General features: G+C 41.9%; 1 long non-coding RNA gene and 1 pseudogene across 2 annotated transcripts in view; both read left to right on the top strand.

Moving 5' to 3' along the window:
- LOC307185293 overlaps window positions 1-16,349 on the top strand; it is a 170,318-nt gene that overhangs the window by 11,357 nt on the left and 142,612 nt on the right. The window lies entirely within an intron of this gene.
- LOC307185292 (14-3-3 protein zeta/delta-like) lies at window positions 4,356-6,325 on the top strand (annotated as a pseudogene). Its single transcript has one exon. The product of its transcript is annotated as a 14-3-3 protein zeta/delta-like (transcript).

The raw sequence follows: 16,349 nt of genomic DNA, 5'->3' as shown, positions 1-16,349 counted from the left end.
CCCTCATTAGTTCTAATACTGATATTTTTAGGTTTTGGGGGTTTTTTTGGCACTTTGGTCAGTAGAAACAGTGCAACTTTGTTTTGATTTGCATGTTTCCTGACTACAGGTGCAGTTGAGAATTTTTCTGTGTGTTTTTGAGATATTTGCATTTCCTGTTCCATGATTTGTCTATTCATTTCCTCTCCTGTTCATTTTTTCTGTTGGATTGTTTGTCCTTGATCATTTTTTGGTGGGAGGGAGCATGTTTATAGTAGTAGTAATATTAACCCTTTTTCTGACATGTGTTCAAATATCTCCTCCTCTTCTGTGTTCATTCACCTTTTGACTTTTTTAAGGCATCCTTTAATTTAATTTGTATGTGCTCAAATCTATTGGTCTTTCCCGTCATGGCTTTTGGGCTTCTTGAAATTGACAGGTTTTGGGCATCTCCCTTTATTAAGGATTGGACCAGCCAGCCAGGACTGTCCTTGGAGGCTGCTTGATGGGCTTTGATGACTTTTCTCAGACTCTTATACCTTTGCTGCTACCTTGCAATCTCCTTCTGAGGGATCTGTTTTCTTGAGATTTGTTATTACATTCAAGCAAAGCCTTTCTGGCTTGGGAATCATTTGTCACTTATAAAAATGCGTTTGCATATCTTTGCTCTGATTCACTGTGTGCTCATTTTGTTTCTTCTACTTTTAAGAAGCAATTACCATGGGGTCTTCTATTTTATGTATTGAGTTTGGGGCCATCTTTAGCCTCTGAGTTCTTAAGCTTTTTAGAGGCAGTTTAGAGGGAAGATGTGCCCTTGATATAAGACGTATGGATGGTGAAGATAAATTGGTAATGGGGAGGTTGTGGGCTTGAGAGTGAGTTTGATTCTGTCTTTGATTACAGCTGTATAATCCCGGGGAGGTTGTTATAAGTCTCAGGGCCCTTTTTCATAAAATGGAAGTGATAATAATACTGCTTTGAGGCCACTTTTTGACATAGGATAGGCCTCCAACAGTTTACTTAGATGTTTCTTCCTTTTTGGTCACATTTCAAGAATATTTTAATGAGGTCAGGTCTTCACAAATTACCTTGGTATCCCTTTTGGTGAAACAAACTCTTTTCATTTGCTGTCAGCTTGTAAAAGAAGGATAAAAGTTCTTGGCCTTAAAGACTGACACTCTTTACAACTCTCTGGAATGAGCTGCCCATATTTCATTATTGAAGGGAGAAACATTTAAACTCTAAGTGGAAATTAAATTTGAGGCCATTTTACACAAACCATGGCTTAGGGCCAAGGCTACAAGACAGAGCATGTGTGGGTTGGGGGTAGACACTAGGGAGGAGTCTGGCCTGCATTTTGGTGGATTTCAAAATGTGTACCAGAATTTGTTTCAAGTCGTCATTAATGGGCTCATAGAAAAGAAAGTTAGAGGGAATCTAGATTTATCACCCAGGCGTCTTCCCCTGCCCTCAAGCTGATGATCATGAAACCACTTAGCGAAGGCAGTTGGTTGAATTGCTCAACTGATAGTATTCCTGAATGATAACTACTTTTAGAGGATTTGGGGCTGAGTACTGATTCTGAGAAGCTAAAAAGGAGAAATGGGTCTCAGGAGATCTTATGCTTCATCCTGTGTAATGATCTTTGTTCTTTGTCTCCCACCTCCACATTTGAGGCAGCATTGACCTGCTCTTTCATCAGGATCCAATAGACAAAGGGAAGGAGGCCTAAACCAGTTCCTAGCTTAAAAACCTTGCTGTCCTTCAAGCTCAGGCCTTGAAGGATTCAGACTTTATTCAGGTACTCAAATCAACTAACATAGTTGAGCGCTATGTGTAAGACACTGTGTAGGATGGTGAGTGTGTATGTTTGAGAGAGGCAGAGAGACAGGAGTTGGAGAGGGAGAAGGAGGTGTATAAGGCAGGTTTCTTGCCCTCAAGTAGCAGAGGTTGCTAGTAACTCGAATGCTTAAGAGGTCAGGCATATTAGGTTAGTTAAGTGACTTTGCATGTGTAAGAGAAACAAGAGAGTAAGCATGATAGTTGACAACAGATACTTGTGTCACTGACCATAGGATGTGGTGTGGGCTATGTTAAACTGGAGTGTGCATCCCTATTGAACAGGAACAGCCCATGCAAGGATCTAGCACAGTGGTTCTCAAAGTATGGTCTCTTGACCAGCAGCATCAAAATCACCTGAAACTTGTTAGAAATGCTGTTTTTTCGGTCCTATCCCAGATCTAAGGAATCAGAAACTCTGAGGATGGGGTCTTGCAGCTTATGTTTTAATGATCTCTTGCTGTGATTCTTATGCTCCCTAAAGTTTGTGTTGCCTTGTGGGAATTTGGGCCCAGTGTTGCTAGATCTTTTGGTTTTTCAAGAGAAGCTAGAAAACTAAATTTTTTATCGGAATTTCGTGATTTTTAAATATATATATTTAAATATATATAGAGCATATATCTAATTTTTGTGGGGGAGGGAGCAGATGTACCTTTTGTAGGCCAAACAGCAGGCCAAGGAAAGCACATCTTTGGACCTTGGGGTCTCCATGCCTCCAGTTTCAACTACAATAGAGTAGTCACATATTTGACAACAGAATAATTGAAAATACTGTTGGGCTAGAGGAATGACTCTCAGTGTGTGTTTGTGGGGGTGTGGTGGGGTGCAGCAGGACATTGGAGTCTGGCAAGAGACGGCTTTTTTTTTTTTTTTTTTTTTGCGGTACGTGGGCCTCTCACTGTTGTGGCCTCTCCCGTTGCGGAGCACAGGCTCCAGACGCACAGGCTCAGCGGCCATGGCTCACGGGCCCAGCCGCTCCGCGGCACGTGGGATCTTCCCGGACCAGGGCACGAACCCGTGTCCCCTGCATCGGCAGGCGGACTGTCAACCACTGTGCCACCAGGGAAGCCCCAGGAGGAGGCTTTTAAGAGCTGCACAGATTCTGATACTTTCCCAGTCCAGGTGCTTCCCCACTTCCTACCATGGTGAAAGTCCTAACATTGTCAGCCACTCTTCCTCTTGCAAGTCCAGAGCATCCCTTGGATATGCAGCAAAGGAGGAAAGAAGCCATGTCACAGGTCTAGAGCACCGTGGTTTATAAACTGCTTTCACATCTGTCCTTTCATCAGATCCTTACAACCCTGTGTAATAGGTGTGATGGTTACTGTCTCCATTTAAAGCAGCTAAACTAGGCTGAGAGAGGTCAGTGATTTGTTGAAGGTCACGTAATTTGTAAGGGGAAAACATGAGACTAGATACCTAATCTTATAATTTTTAAACTAGAGTTTTCCTCCCATATATAGTTTTATGTGTTTATCCATACCGTCACTAATGTTTTCTTTTTTTTTTTTGGCTGCGCTGAGGCATGAGGGGTCTTAGTTCCCTGAACAGGGATCGAACCCACGCCTGCTGCAGTGGAAGCAGAGTCTTAACCACTGGACCACCAGGGAAGTCCCTACCATCACTAATTCTTGAAAGGATCTGATGTGGCTCATTTCACTATGACTGGTGACTAGTTTTTTGCCATTCCCATGACCAGGCCTCAGATAGTCCCCTCCCTGGCTTGGTGTGCTGCCTGGGACCCCAGATCTTCTTCTGTGGGCTGGGAAAGTATCAGCTTTTAAAAGTTCCCTCCTGTCAGACTCTAATGCCCTGCTGTTCCCCCTACCCCTGCAGACACACACACAGTCATTCCTCTAGTCCAACAGTACTTTCAGTTACTCTGTTGTAACAAGACATTGAATCGCCCAGACCAGTCGTCCCTTTTAGGACCCTTCTCCATCACCAGCTTTCCTCCTGGGCTCTATTTGTGGGGTTCTGGGTCTCCTTGTTCTGGCCTATCTTGTCACCTACTAAGCCTCAGGGGGACACTCTGAGTCCAGAGCTGTCCCCAGTACAGGTGATATGTGACATGCACATCAGTTGTCTGGAACTGGACTAAGCACCGGGACTCATTTTACATAGGCTGCTGAATAGCAATGGCTATCCTGACATAGGGCAAATTTGGATGATAGACAAAGGACATTATTAGGGGAGGTAGAATTTAGGATTCTTCAAGTATTCTCCCCAACAGTCATGCATCTGGGTAGCACTAACAGAAAAATTTTAGCAGTTTGAAATTTCCGGGGTTTGTTAAATGCTACAGTTGACCCTTCAACAATGGCGGGAGGGGGCTGGTGGAATTGGGGGACCCTCCTGGTGGAATCAAAAGTCTGTGTATGGCTGTCTCTCCCGCCCGCTCCTCGGCGCAGCCTCTGCGCCCTGCGCTGTGGCAGCGGCACCTAGCTCTCCCCGACCCGGATGGCGGCACGGCGGGCAGGCCGGGCCCGGGCACCGGGCTGCGAGCCGAGGCGGCCTGGAAGCGCCCGCCAGAACACCCAGTCATGGATAAAAATGAGTGGTGCAGAAGGACAAAGTGGCCGAGCAGGCTGAGCGAGATGATGACGTGGCAGCCCGCATGAAGTCTGTAACTGAGCAAGAGCTGAATTATCCAATGAGGAGAGGAATCTTCTCTCAGTTGCTTATAAAAATGTTGTAGGAGCCTGTAGGTCACCTTGGAGTGTCGTCTCAAGTACTGAGAAAAAGATGGAAGGTGCTGAGAAAAAACAGCAGATGGCTGGAGAAGACAGAGAAAATTGAGACCGAGCTAAAAGGTATCTGCAATGATGTACTGTCTCATTTGGAAAAGTTCTTGATCCCCAGTGCTTCACAAGCAGAGAGCAAAGTCTTCTATTTGAAAATGAAAGGAGGCTACTACCGTTATTTGGCTGAGGTTGTTGCTGGCGACGAGAAGAAAGGGATTGTGGATCAATCACAGCAAGCATACCAAGATGCTTTTGAAATCAGCAAAAAGGAAATGCAACCAACACATCCTATCAGATTGGGTCTGGCCCTTAACTTCTCTGTGTTCTATTATGAGATTCTGAACTCCCCTGAGAAAGCCTGCTCTCTTGCAAAGACAGCATTTGATGAAGCCATTGCTGAACTTGATACATTAAGTGAAGAGTCATACAAAGACAGCACACTAATAATGCAGTTACTGAGAGACACCTTGACATTGTGGACATCGGATACCCAAGGAGACAAAGCTGAAGCAGGAGGAGAGGAAAATTAACCTGCCTTCCAACTTTCATCTGCCTCGTTCTAAAATTGACACAGTAGACCGTTTGTCATCCATGCTGTCCCACAAATAGTTTTTGTTTATGATTTATGACAGGTTTATGTTACTTCTATTTGAATTTCTATATTTCCCATGTGGTTTTTATGTTTAATATTAGGGGAGCAGAGCCAGTTAACATTTAGGGAGTTATCTGTTTTCATCTTGAGGTGGCCAATATGGGGATGTGGAATTTTTATACAAGTTATAAATGTTTGGCATAGTACTTTCGGTACATTTTGGCTTCAGAAGGGCCAGTGTTAAAACTGCTTCCATGTCTAAGCAAAGAAAACTGACTACATATTGGTTTGTCCTGGTGGGGAATAAAAGGGATAATTGGTTCTAGTCACAGGTGTAGCTGTGGGTACTTTAAGGTTTGGAGCATTTACAAGGCTATAGTAGAAATAGATATCCCATGGATATTACATGTTAAACCATGTGTTATCTGTGGAATACTCAGTCTCAATGTGCACACCGCTGACTACAGCTACTGAAGTGTTCCTTTAGTTGTGACCCAATTTACTCTGGATAAGGGCGGAAGCGGTTCACATTCCATTACTTGTAAAGTTACCTGCTGTTTTCTTTCATTATTTTTGCTACACTCATTTTATTTGTATTTAAATGTTTTAGGCAACCTAAGAACAAATGTACAAGTAAAGATGCAGTAAAAATGAATTGCTTGATATTCATTACTTCACGTATATCAAGCGCAGCAGTAAAACAAAAAAACCATGTATTTAACATTTTTTAGCTTTTTGTTTTGTTTTTTGTTTTGTTTTTGATACTCGCCTAACATGCATGTGCTGCAAAAATAGTTAACAGGGAAATAACTTGAGATGATGGCTAGCTTTGTTTAATGTCTTATGAGATTTTCATGAACAATCCAAGCATAATTGTTAAGAACACATGTATTAAGTTCATGTAAGTGGAATAAAAGTTTTATGAACGGACTTTTCAAAAAAAAAAAGAAAAAGTCTATGTATGACTTAAAGTCGGTGCTCCCTATATGTGTCCACTTCCTCTGTATCAGCGGTTCTGGATCTGTGGTTTGAACCAACTGTGGATCGTGTTATACTGCAGTATTTACTACTATTAAAAATCCGTATATAAGTGGGCCCATGCATTTCAAACCTGTGTTCTTCAAGGGTCAACTGTACTCTGAAGAATTCTGGAACGTGCAGGATTGGGTGGACATTGTGGCTTCCTCCCTCCCTTCCTTCCTTCCTCCCTTCCTTCCTCCCTCCCTCCCTTCCTCCCTTCCTCCCTTCCTCCCTCCCTCCCTTCCTCCCTTCCTCCCTTCCTCCCTTCCTCCCTCCCTTCCTCCCTCCCTCCCTTCCTCCCTTTCTTTTTGTGGCTGTCTTTGACATAATCTTTTGAAGGGGTTGTTTCCTTCATGTCTGGAAACTGGCCAGGGAGGGATGGTGAGGAGAACTGGTTACTGCTGGGTATCTAGGTACTTACAGCAGGCCTCTGCATGTCAATTGTATGAAAAGCTGTTCAATCTTCTCTTTCTTATCTTCACTCCAAACCATCACTGTGACTGACGCTGTGTGTGTTTGAGAGGGAGGGAGATAGAGACAGAGAGACACAGAGAGTGAGAGACAGAGACAGAGAGACAAAGGGGGAGAGAAAGAGAGAGAGAGAGAGAAATACTTACTGACCAAGAAAGCACTACAGTGCAGAAATGTCTTGGTACAACCCTGCTGTGAATATTTGTAGAAAGACATGGAACGTTTGGCCAGGACCTTGCTTTGCCCAGGATTGGCTTCAATTACAGTTTTTTATCGGGGGTGGCAGATCACCAGTAGGAAGGGTGTGTTTCAGCCTTATCTTGGATGCTTCCTTACTTTACTTGACTTAATTCAGAAACTAGAGAACAATTTAGTGTGTAGCTTGTACCATTTCCTTTGCATAAAATGAAAGTTTTATTTAAAGTCCTTATAATCATTTCCACTGTTTTTCAACAGTGAGAATAATCAAATGAGAATTGTAAACACTTTTGAGACCATTTTTACTTGACAAAACAGTTCTCCTAAGCTAGATCTTTCCCTTTCACTGTCTCTGAAACACTTAGGGGCAGGAGAATCAGACTTTTATAGGAAGACTATGAATTCTTGTGCATTGTCACATACTGCTCAAGGCTTTTTCAGTTTAATAATAAATATTTTAAAACCAGAAAGGGACTTATCAATATGCTGGTCTCCAACTTCTTCCAAAAGACATACAGAGCAAAGTATTTCTCAGATTACTTGAAAAATATAACAAGATATTTTAAATTTCCCTCAGTGACCACATAGAATGTCATTTATCTGTCTACTTCAACACAGAGGTGTTGGGTAGCAAGTGAAGGCTGAAGCTAATTTATACAGTTATGTGCCAGACCTGTTCATATATGTTTGTGTATAAATTCATTCACACACACACACACACACACACACACACACACGTTCACTTAATCCTCGCAATAATGTATGGGTCAGGTACTATTATTATCACTACTTTACACATGTGCAAACTGAGCTACAGTGAGGTTAAGCAACTGTCCCAAGTCACACAGCTAAAAACTGATCACTTGCACCCAGGTGGACTGTACTGCATGGACCCCCCCTGACATGTTATTGCAGGGCTCAGTTGAGGACCAAGATTCCCCAGTGCTGGCACCTGTGCCAGAGGTGGCCCACAGGCCAGTTCTCCTGTGGGACATGGCTGCTATCACTCAGCAATCCCCATCGGCTGCAATAGCTGACACCTACTGAGTCCTTACCACGTGCCAGCTAATGCGGGAAGTGTTTTACCTACATTTCTCACCAGTTCTCCCAACAGCCTTATGAATTAGGAGCAGTTTCACCTCCATTTTACGTAGGAGGAAACTGAGACCTAGAAAAGTTAAGTCACTTGTTCAAGATCAACAGCCAGTAGGGCCAAGATTTATCATTGTGCTATCCTACTCTCCTGCTCAGGAGCCAGGCTCCTAACTTCTTTGTGTTCCTAGGGAGTCTCCACCAGCACACATTTTCTATATGTTATGACTGTTTTGCTAGGAACTTCCTGAAATTAAGGGCTAAGAGTACTTTCAGAAAGAGAAAGCCCAGTGTTACAGGGAATGTGGAAGAGAGGAGGTGACAGGGACTCTTCCCTTCAGGGGGATGTGTGCAAGCACATTACAGTGTGTTCCTGTTGGGGAAGGAGAGCACTGACTATGAAAATGGGAGCTCTCAAAGTATTCACTGTGGGCGGTAACATCTTGGCCTTCATCCTTAGTCAACAATTAGCATTTGGTTCCACTTTATTTAATATACAATGTATCCTTCTCTTTTATTCTTTCATTTGGACACTGTTGATGCCTTAAATATTACAGCTGCCTACCTCAGCTGTAAAGCTCTAGCAGAATTACTTGAAAATAGAATCAACTCATCTACAGACATACCTCAGAGATATTTCAGGTTCAGTTCCAGACCACCACAATAAAGTAAATATCTCAGTTACACGAATTTTTTGCTTTTGCAGTATATATACGCAAAAGTTATGTTTACGCTATAGTCTATTAAGTGTGCAATAGTATTATGTCTAAAAATACAATGTACACACCTTAATTAAAAAATACTTTACTGCTGGGACTTCCCTGGTGGCACAGTGGTTAAGAATCCACCTGCCAAAGCAGGGGACATGGGTTCAATCCCTGCTCTGGTAAGACCCCACATGCTGTGGAGCAACTAAGCCCGTGCGCTACACCTGCCGAGCCTGCACTCTAGAGCCCGTGAGCCACAACTACTGAAGCCCGTGTGCTGCAACTACGGAAGCCCAAGCGTTCTAGAGCCTGCATACCACAACTACTGAGCCCATGCGCCACAACTACTGACACCCGTGTGCTGCAACTACTGAAGCCTGCGCACCTAGAGCCTGCGCACCGCAACGAAGAGTAGCCCCTGCTCGCTGCAACTAGAGAAAGCCCGTGCACAGCAATGAAGACCCAATGCAGCCAAAAAAAACCCCACAAAACTTTATTGCTAAAAAATGCAACCATCATCCGACAATGCAGGGTTGCCACAAATCTTCAACTTGTGAAAAACGTGGTATCTGCAAAGTAGAATAAAATGAAGCACAATGAAATGAGGTATACCTATATATAAACTATCAATATTATATTATAAAAAAGAATAATTGTAGTAATGCCAATTATTGTAAAATGAAATTATAAATATTAGATTTTACCTGAGAATAATAAATGTTTAATTCTGGCATCTTCCCTAGATACCTCTTATTTCAACATCCTGTAAGCCCTTACTCTCTCTCAGCCTCCCTGGTAGGTGCTGGGGCTATAAAGATAATAAGCCATGGACCTTGTCTTCAAGGAATGTTCAGTCCCTATTGGGACACAACTGATAAAGGGTTTTGAAAACACAAAGGGCGGGATGCAATTCAGAGCAGAGGAGTTGGGGCGCAGATGCTGGCTGGGAAGCGTACTGGAAGAGACAATCCTGGAGTGTCTAGTGTTTCACACTGATGGGGCAGGGTTCGTTGCTGAGCAAGTAGGCTCTGGTGTCAAGGGGATTCAAATCCTGATTCTGCCACTTACTAGCTCTGTGGCCTTGGGCCTTGATCTGGTCTCTCTAGGCCTTTGTTTCCTTAAGTGTAAGACAGGGTGACACTATGAAGTTTACAGGTGGTTATGGGAATCGGGGGATGAAGCACTTAGAATACTTACAGAGTTAGGCTTAGCACAACGTAAGCATTCAGTATATGAGAGCTGTTGTTTTATAATGTGTAACAACATGAAAGCATTCTACATTTTCAAGTTTATGGACTTAGATTCTGCTTATCTCCTCAAATATTAACCACTTATCTAGATTTTCTAGTTTCTAGAATTCTTCTACAGTGCCTCCATTTCTAAAACTACTGCCTACCATACTAAGGCAACTCTAGGGAAATACAGCCAGGGGAGGTGGTATTTGGGCTAAGGTGTGATATCAGTGATAACCTTACGCCAAAATGTCAAGAGTCTCTCATTTAAGACTTGAAGGATGTATTCTGGTCGAGGGTTTGGACAAATCTGACTGACTCTTGGGTAAGGGTAGATTCTAGAATTAAAATAGATCTTGTTCTTTTCATTAGGTGTAAAGGTAAAACCCAATAATTATCCTCAAAATAAGGAGAACATCAAACCTCAAACCAAAGTATAAAAAGAGAAATTCCTAATTGTTTCCAACTTAATTCTTTTAGTGAAAATATTAATGAGAAAAGTTGTCATCTAGGATCCCTGCCATTCCTTGGAAAATTAAGTTAAAAAAAAAGTCATCTTGGATTTCAGTACAGATTTCAAATGTCATATTTTTAAACTTTGAAAGAAATGTGTAAGTTCAGTTTTTCCCATTGGCCTGGACTCGAGCACCTGTCTTTTGGACAGATATATCACCATTAACAAATGCTCTGGGAGCTAAGATCCTTTGATAGTCAACTGTGGTCATTCAAGAAAATCCTCATGAGACATGCCAGACAGGATAGCATGAGCTCAGCCAGGCTGAGAACAGCCTCACTGAGAACCCTCAGGCAGCAGCATCTGTCTCTCTGTCTGCAGAGCAGCAAGGCTGCAAGTCCTCACAGTTTTTCTTTGGGGTCTATATCTTTTCCTTTCTCTGCCATTTCCCTCTCTTGGTCATGATTCTCCCCACTGACACAGGGCTGGTCTCTAGCCCCTCCCTCTGATAACAGTTGTTTCCACCCATTCTCAGCCCCCAGACTATTTTTTCAGAAGCCTGGGATCCTCTTTGTGATAATTCTCCCTGCCCCGCCTTTAGTCACTACTTTCCTTCTCTCTCTGTCAAAATGTGAAAGGATCATGAGGTCCAGATCAGGGCAGTGGGTGGGGGGTGGGGGTGGGGGTGTTCCATTTGTACATTCTGCCACAGAGCTCTGCTGTCCTTGGGAGAAGGTGCCTGGGACTAACCACAGTGCACTTTCTGGAGGCCCAGGCCCCCCAGGCTGAGGTAGTGAAGACGGCAGCAAAGACCCTGGCCACTGGCACCAGTAAATTCCCACATAGCAGGTCCTGCCCACTTCTCTCTCTTGCATCTTCACCTGCTCAGATTTAACCTCTCCCTTCCTTCTGCCTCAGAGACTTCTGTTGCATATTTTATGTTTTTCAGAATGCCTAGTGCATTCTGATTTATTAAAATAAATAAACATTTAATTCTGTTTTCATACTATATTAAATACTTTGCCTGAAATTGGGATGTGACTCTCAATGCCTCATGTTATTTCTATGTCTGCAAATGAAGTTTTTGACCAAGAAGTATGTTGGTAAAGTATAATATCTCCATCAATAGAAGCAGTTAATACTGACTCAGTTGTCATTAAGGAATATTTAAATTTGCTTTTTGACAAAATAGTGATTTATTAATAGTGATTAGAGAATATAAATAGTAACGCATCAACAATTGTTAATTTCTTATTTATCACATCTACATTAAAATAACAATGAGGGAAATAAATATAGAAAGATTTCACTTATAGTTCTCCCACTCCATATAATTACTATTTTTATCCTCTTGTGTTCTCTTCAGGCCTAGGCCATGTGTTTGTGAAGCTGCCAAATGGGGTTTCTATTGCAGTTCTGTGGTAGAGGAATTCTTGTGAAAAACTGTGTTCCATTTGAGGGTTGTTTCAAACTATCTCTAGTAGTACCCACATTCTAACTTGCTGTATTAGCCAGCTGTATTCTGTTATATAGAACTCTGGCTGCACCATTATGGTATTGAGATGCATCTTTGTTTTTTTTTTTTTTTGGTGGTGGCAGTGGAGCTATGACTTTACCACCAGTACGTGGAAGAATAGTTGCATGACACTAGGGTTTCATTGTAGGTTTCATTGTATATATTGAGTTTGTGGGTATTAATAGGCCTTTACACATAAGAGTTGAATTCCCTCTTTATCTTGGATTCCTGTGTACTGTGTACATCATGTACTGTTTACATCATGAAAAGTGTGTACTGTTTACATCATGTGTACTGTTTACATCATGAAAAGTTCTCAGCTCAAGGTAGGCAGTGGATACGGCCTAAAGTAATAATCTACCTTATCCTCCAAAAGGGACAGCAGCATGTATTCCCAAGCCCAGTGGAGAAACAACTCCCTCTGGCCTCTCCCTTTTCCTAGTTTTCTTTCTGAAATTGTAGATTTCTTATCTTAATATTTATAAAACTTGCCTGATTATAAAAATCATCTGAAGTGCTGGTGAAAAACACAATTTTCTGGATCCTTTCCAGACCTATTGAATCAGAATTCTGAGGAACTGCTTGGTTTAAACAAGCACCCTGGATAATTTTTACAATCCAGGCAGATTTGAGAAACAACAGTTTATTTGAAGTAAATTCATAGCTGCTGGCTCACACATTTGCTTAGCCCAAGTTTGAAGAGAGATGGACAGTAATTCCATCCTCAGGAGAATAGCAGCTGGGCAGGTCCTGTCCTTATTCTATTCCAAATATGGATGTGGTCATGGCTGTATGAATTGTAGCACAGGAGGTCAGACCAGTGTGGGAAGATCATCTTCCCCACCCACCGTCATCATACAGAAGACTGCCACAGCCTTCATTTTGCCTCAGTGAAGAGGGAGAAATGTACAGATGAGGTTATTTTCTCTGTGTCACTTGCAACTTCAGAATTCCATTTCTCAGTGAAATTATAGTTATGTACATGATGGGATGTGTGTACATTTAGAATTTTTACTTATGCTTTCTTCATGTGGTTATTGGGTCATTTAAAATTCAGTTTATGCACAGAAAAATTGCTCCCTCATTAAGCCCAGTGGAATTAATTTGAAAGATAAGCAGAGTTTATGCAATTCTAGGTCATTGCCCAGATCTGAAGTAGTATTCCCTGAAGTAGGCTTGTCCCAAAGTTGGGAAATATTGGGGCTTTTTGAGTTTGAACTCACTTGCTGGATTCCTCTCCTCACCCTGGGGCATCAGGGCTCTCCTGCTCTCCTCCAGCTGCCCCTTCCTTCTATGGCTGTGCCCCATTCTCCAAAATCACCCTTCCCTCCCTTTTAAGTTCTTCTCCTGAGTCAAAAGATAAAAGAGAACGTGAACAATAAAGTGTAACCCAATAACTCTCATCCTCTAGATTTGGTGATTTCAGCCAGCTGGTAGAAAGGAAGGAATGGATGAAATGAACACATGCCATAGTAGGAATGACTGATTGATGACTTAATGCATTAACAAACTGTCCCACATTGAGAATAGACTGATGGTTGCCAAGGGGGAGGCACATGGGAGAGGGTTGGATTGGGAGTTTGGGATTAGCAGATACAAACTGGTATATATAGAATGGATAAACAACAAGGTTCTGCTGTATAGCACAGGGAACTATATTCAATACCCTGTGATAAGCCTTAATGGAAAAGAATATGAAAAAGAATGTATATTTACATAAAACTGAGTCACTTTGCTGTATAGCAGTAATTAGCACAGCATTGTAATTCAACTATACTTCAATAAAAAATAAATTAAAAAAAAAAACTGTCCCAACGACATTGGCATTCTGAGACAATGCGTATTAAACTAAAGGAATAAATCTCAAATACAGGCTATCAGGCAGTTTCAAAGGAGAGTGAGGAAATTTGGGGCAGAGGGATCTTTAAATCACACCACAAGGGCCATAGTTCACTCTGCTACCTGAGGTCAGCCGTTGTTCTTGGAAACATGGTGATATGGTGTTCAGCCAAGAAGGACAGGGAAACATGCTTGGGTCTGGTTAAAGGGCAAGTCCAGACCTTTCTCCCCACCTTCTTGATCTCTCTCATCTCTAGTAGGGCATTGCATGGGTGCACTCTCTGCAGGGTGGGTTGTTACAGGGAGCAGATAGTTCCACAGAGCCCGGAACTATGCAAATCCACACTCAGGTCCTCACATTTTTGATATTTAAGGCTGTTGACTTGTGGACTAAATGATTGTCAGTTAGAGCCCTTTCACGTAGATAGAATCAAGAACCTTTGGCACAGGTGCTTATCACTGTGTGTAAAGGTGAAAAATTGATTGGAAGAAAACGTGGTACTTTATTCTACCTCGTGTCAGTTGAAAGTTTAGTCTCCATGTCTTTCTGTATCACTGAAATAATAAATTCAAATCCAACCAGGCAGGCTTTTTTTCTTCACTAAAGGATTCTGCATTAGGAAATGAAAACATTTGACAGAGTAAATGCAGTGTGAATAATAGAGTAAGCACATTGTATCCCCCTCCCCTAAGCCTAGATACAAAGGTCATTCATCAGGCTGTGTGTTGCAGCATTTTATGCTATCCTCGGGTCCTTAAGTATCATGACTGCTTGGTGATTTTCAGTGATGGGGCAGACCTACAGAGACAAGACTGGATGTGGCTCTATTGAGTTTCATTTTTCACCCCACCCTCACCCATTTAATGCTTTTCATATTAAATAAAAATCTGAAATGTCGGTAACAGCACTTTGATGGGCCTGGTTTCCATCTACAAGGTGTACTGAATGATACTGAAGAAATTTTTTGGCTCAATACCAATGATTAAGTATTCCAAGAGACCTATTTCCCTGAGTGCCTTTGTATTTAATGTAGTGTTTTGAGTGACTTTGAGTTACAGTAAGTGTTTCAATTACTTATTCTTCAACTGCATTGAAAGAAGCAAGCGTAGATATTTTATTATGAAACAGTGAAGAGTTTATCACTAATGAGTGACAATTCCTGGGTGCCAGGCTCTGTTCTAAGGGTTTTATGTGTATCATGTGTTATTCTCTCAATAACCTCATGAATGGTTGCCATTTTTGCCGCTCTTTTTAGGTGGGGAAACTGAAGCACAGGGATTTTGGATGACTTCAACAAGGTCTACCTTGGCTAGTGGTGCTGCTGGGCTGTGGACCTGGCAGCACGAGTCCACAGTCTTCATGCTTAGCCAGAGAGCCATACTGCCTCTGCAGCAATAGCAATGAAAAAACCTAGAAGAACACACTGAAACCTGGCAGGACAAGTCCCCTCTAGGATTATGAGAAAAGGGCCATAACTTCTGTTTATGTTGATAATGTATTCATGTGTTAATGTACTTGAAACTTGTAAAGTTAAAATTGTCAAAGTCCTAAATCAGATTATTAATTTCCGTAAGTTTGTTGCAACTTTAAAAATTGTCAGTTAGACTTTTAAAGCTGGTAAAGAATTTAGGGATTGTGTTAAAGAGATGATTAAACACAATCCCCTTGTTTTTCAGATAAGGAAGCTGAGGTTATATGACTTGCTTAAGCACATAGAACTAGTTAGTGACAGAGCGGGTCTGCTGATTTGGTGTGCTTTCTATTGCATTTTTAAAAATTTATTTATTTATTTTTGGCTGCGTTGGGTCTTTGTTGCTGTGCGTGGGCTTTCTCTAGTTGTGGCGAGCGGGGGCTACTCTTCGTTGAGGTGCGCAGGCTTCTCATGGCAGTGGCTTCTCTTGTTGTGGAGCACGGGCTCTAGGTGCATGAGCTTCAGTAGTTGTGGTGCGTGGGCTCAGTATTTGTGGCTCATGGGCTCTAGAGCACAGGCTCAGTAGTTGTGGCTCACGGGCTTTGTTGCTCCGCGGCAATGTGGGATCTTCCCAGACTAGGGCTCGAATCCGTGTTCCCTGCATTGGCAGGCAGATTCTTAACCTCTGCGCCACCAGGGAAGTCCCTCTATTGCATTTTTGAGACATATGTTACAGGGAGTAATTTACAGGTCTTAATAGTCTGAGAATTTCATCAAATGTAATGTAACCAATTTCAAAGCCATATAGATCATTTAGATCCTGTGATATAGATCATTTCCATCACTCCTGAACATTCCCTTGTGCTAGGCAACTCTTTGAAAACTTTACCCTTGTTCATTAGTGTGTATTAGTAAGAATCAAGTACTTACATTTTATATGTATCCATACATTTTATATTTCTCAGCAAAGATACACCTTAGTGTGTATGTATGTGCATACTTCCTTAAAGACAGAATAGGGTTTTCACAAAGTCCCATGCTCTTCTTATCCTTTTACAGACCAGATCCTAACTGATGAAATTGCTAATTGGTGTTCCTTGTTTACAATCATCACTGAAGTTGGTCTTTAGCCTGACATAATAATTATCATTACATACAAGATTATTCTTCAGTTGTTTGATGCTCAAGCTCCCCAGACACATTTAGAGTCAAAGTACATGGTTTTTTTTGGTTTTTTTTAAACTCAGCAGTTTC

Source organism: Stenella coeruleoalba (assembly GCF_951394435.1).
Source record: "Stenella coeruleoalba genome assembly, chromosome: 4".
In the NCBI taxonomy this organism is placed as follows: Eukaryota; Metazoa; Chordata; class Mammalia; order Artiodactyla; family Delphinidae; genus Stenella; species Stenella coeruleoalba.
This window is presented reverse-complemented; position numbering and strand designations above follow the sequence as displayed.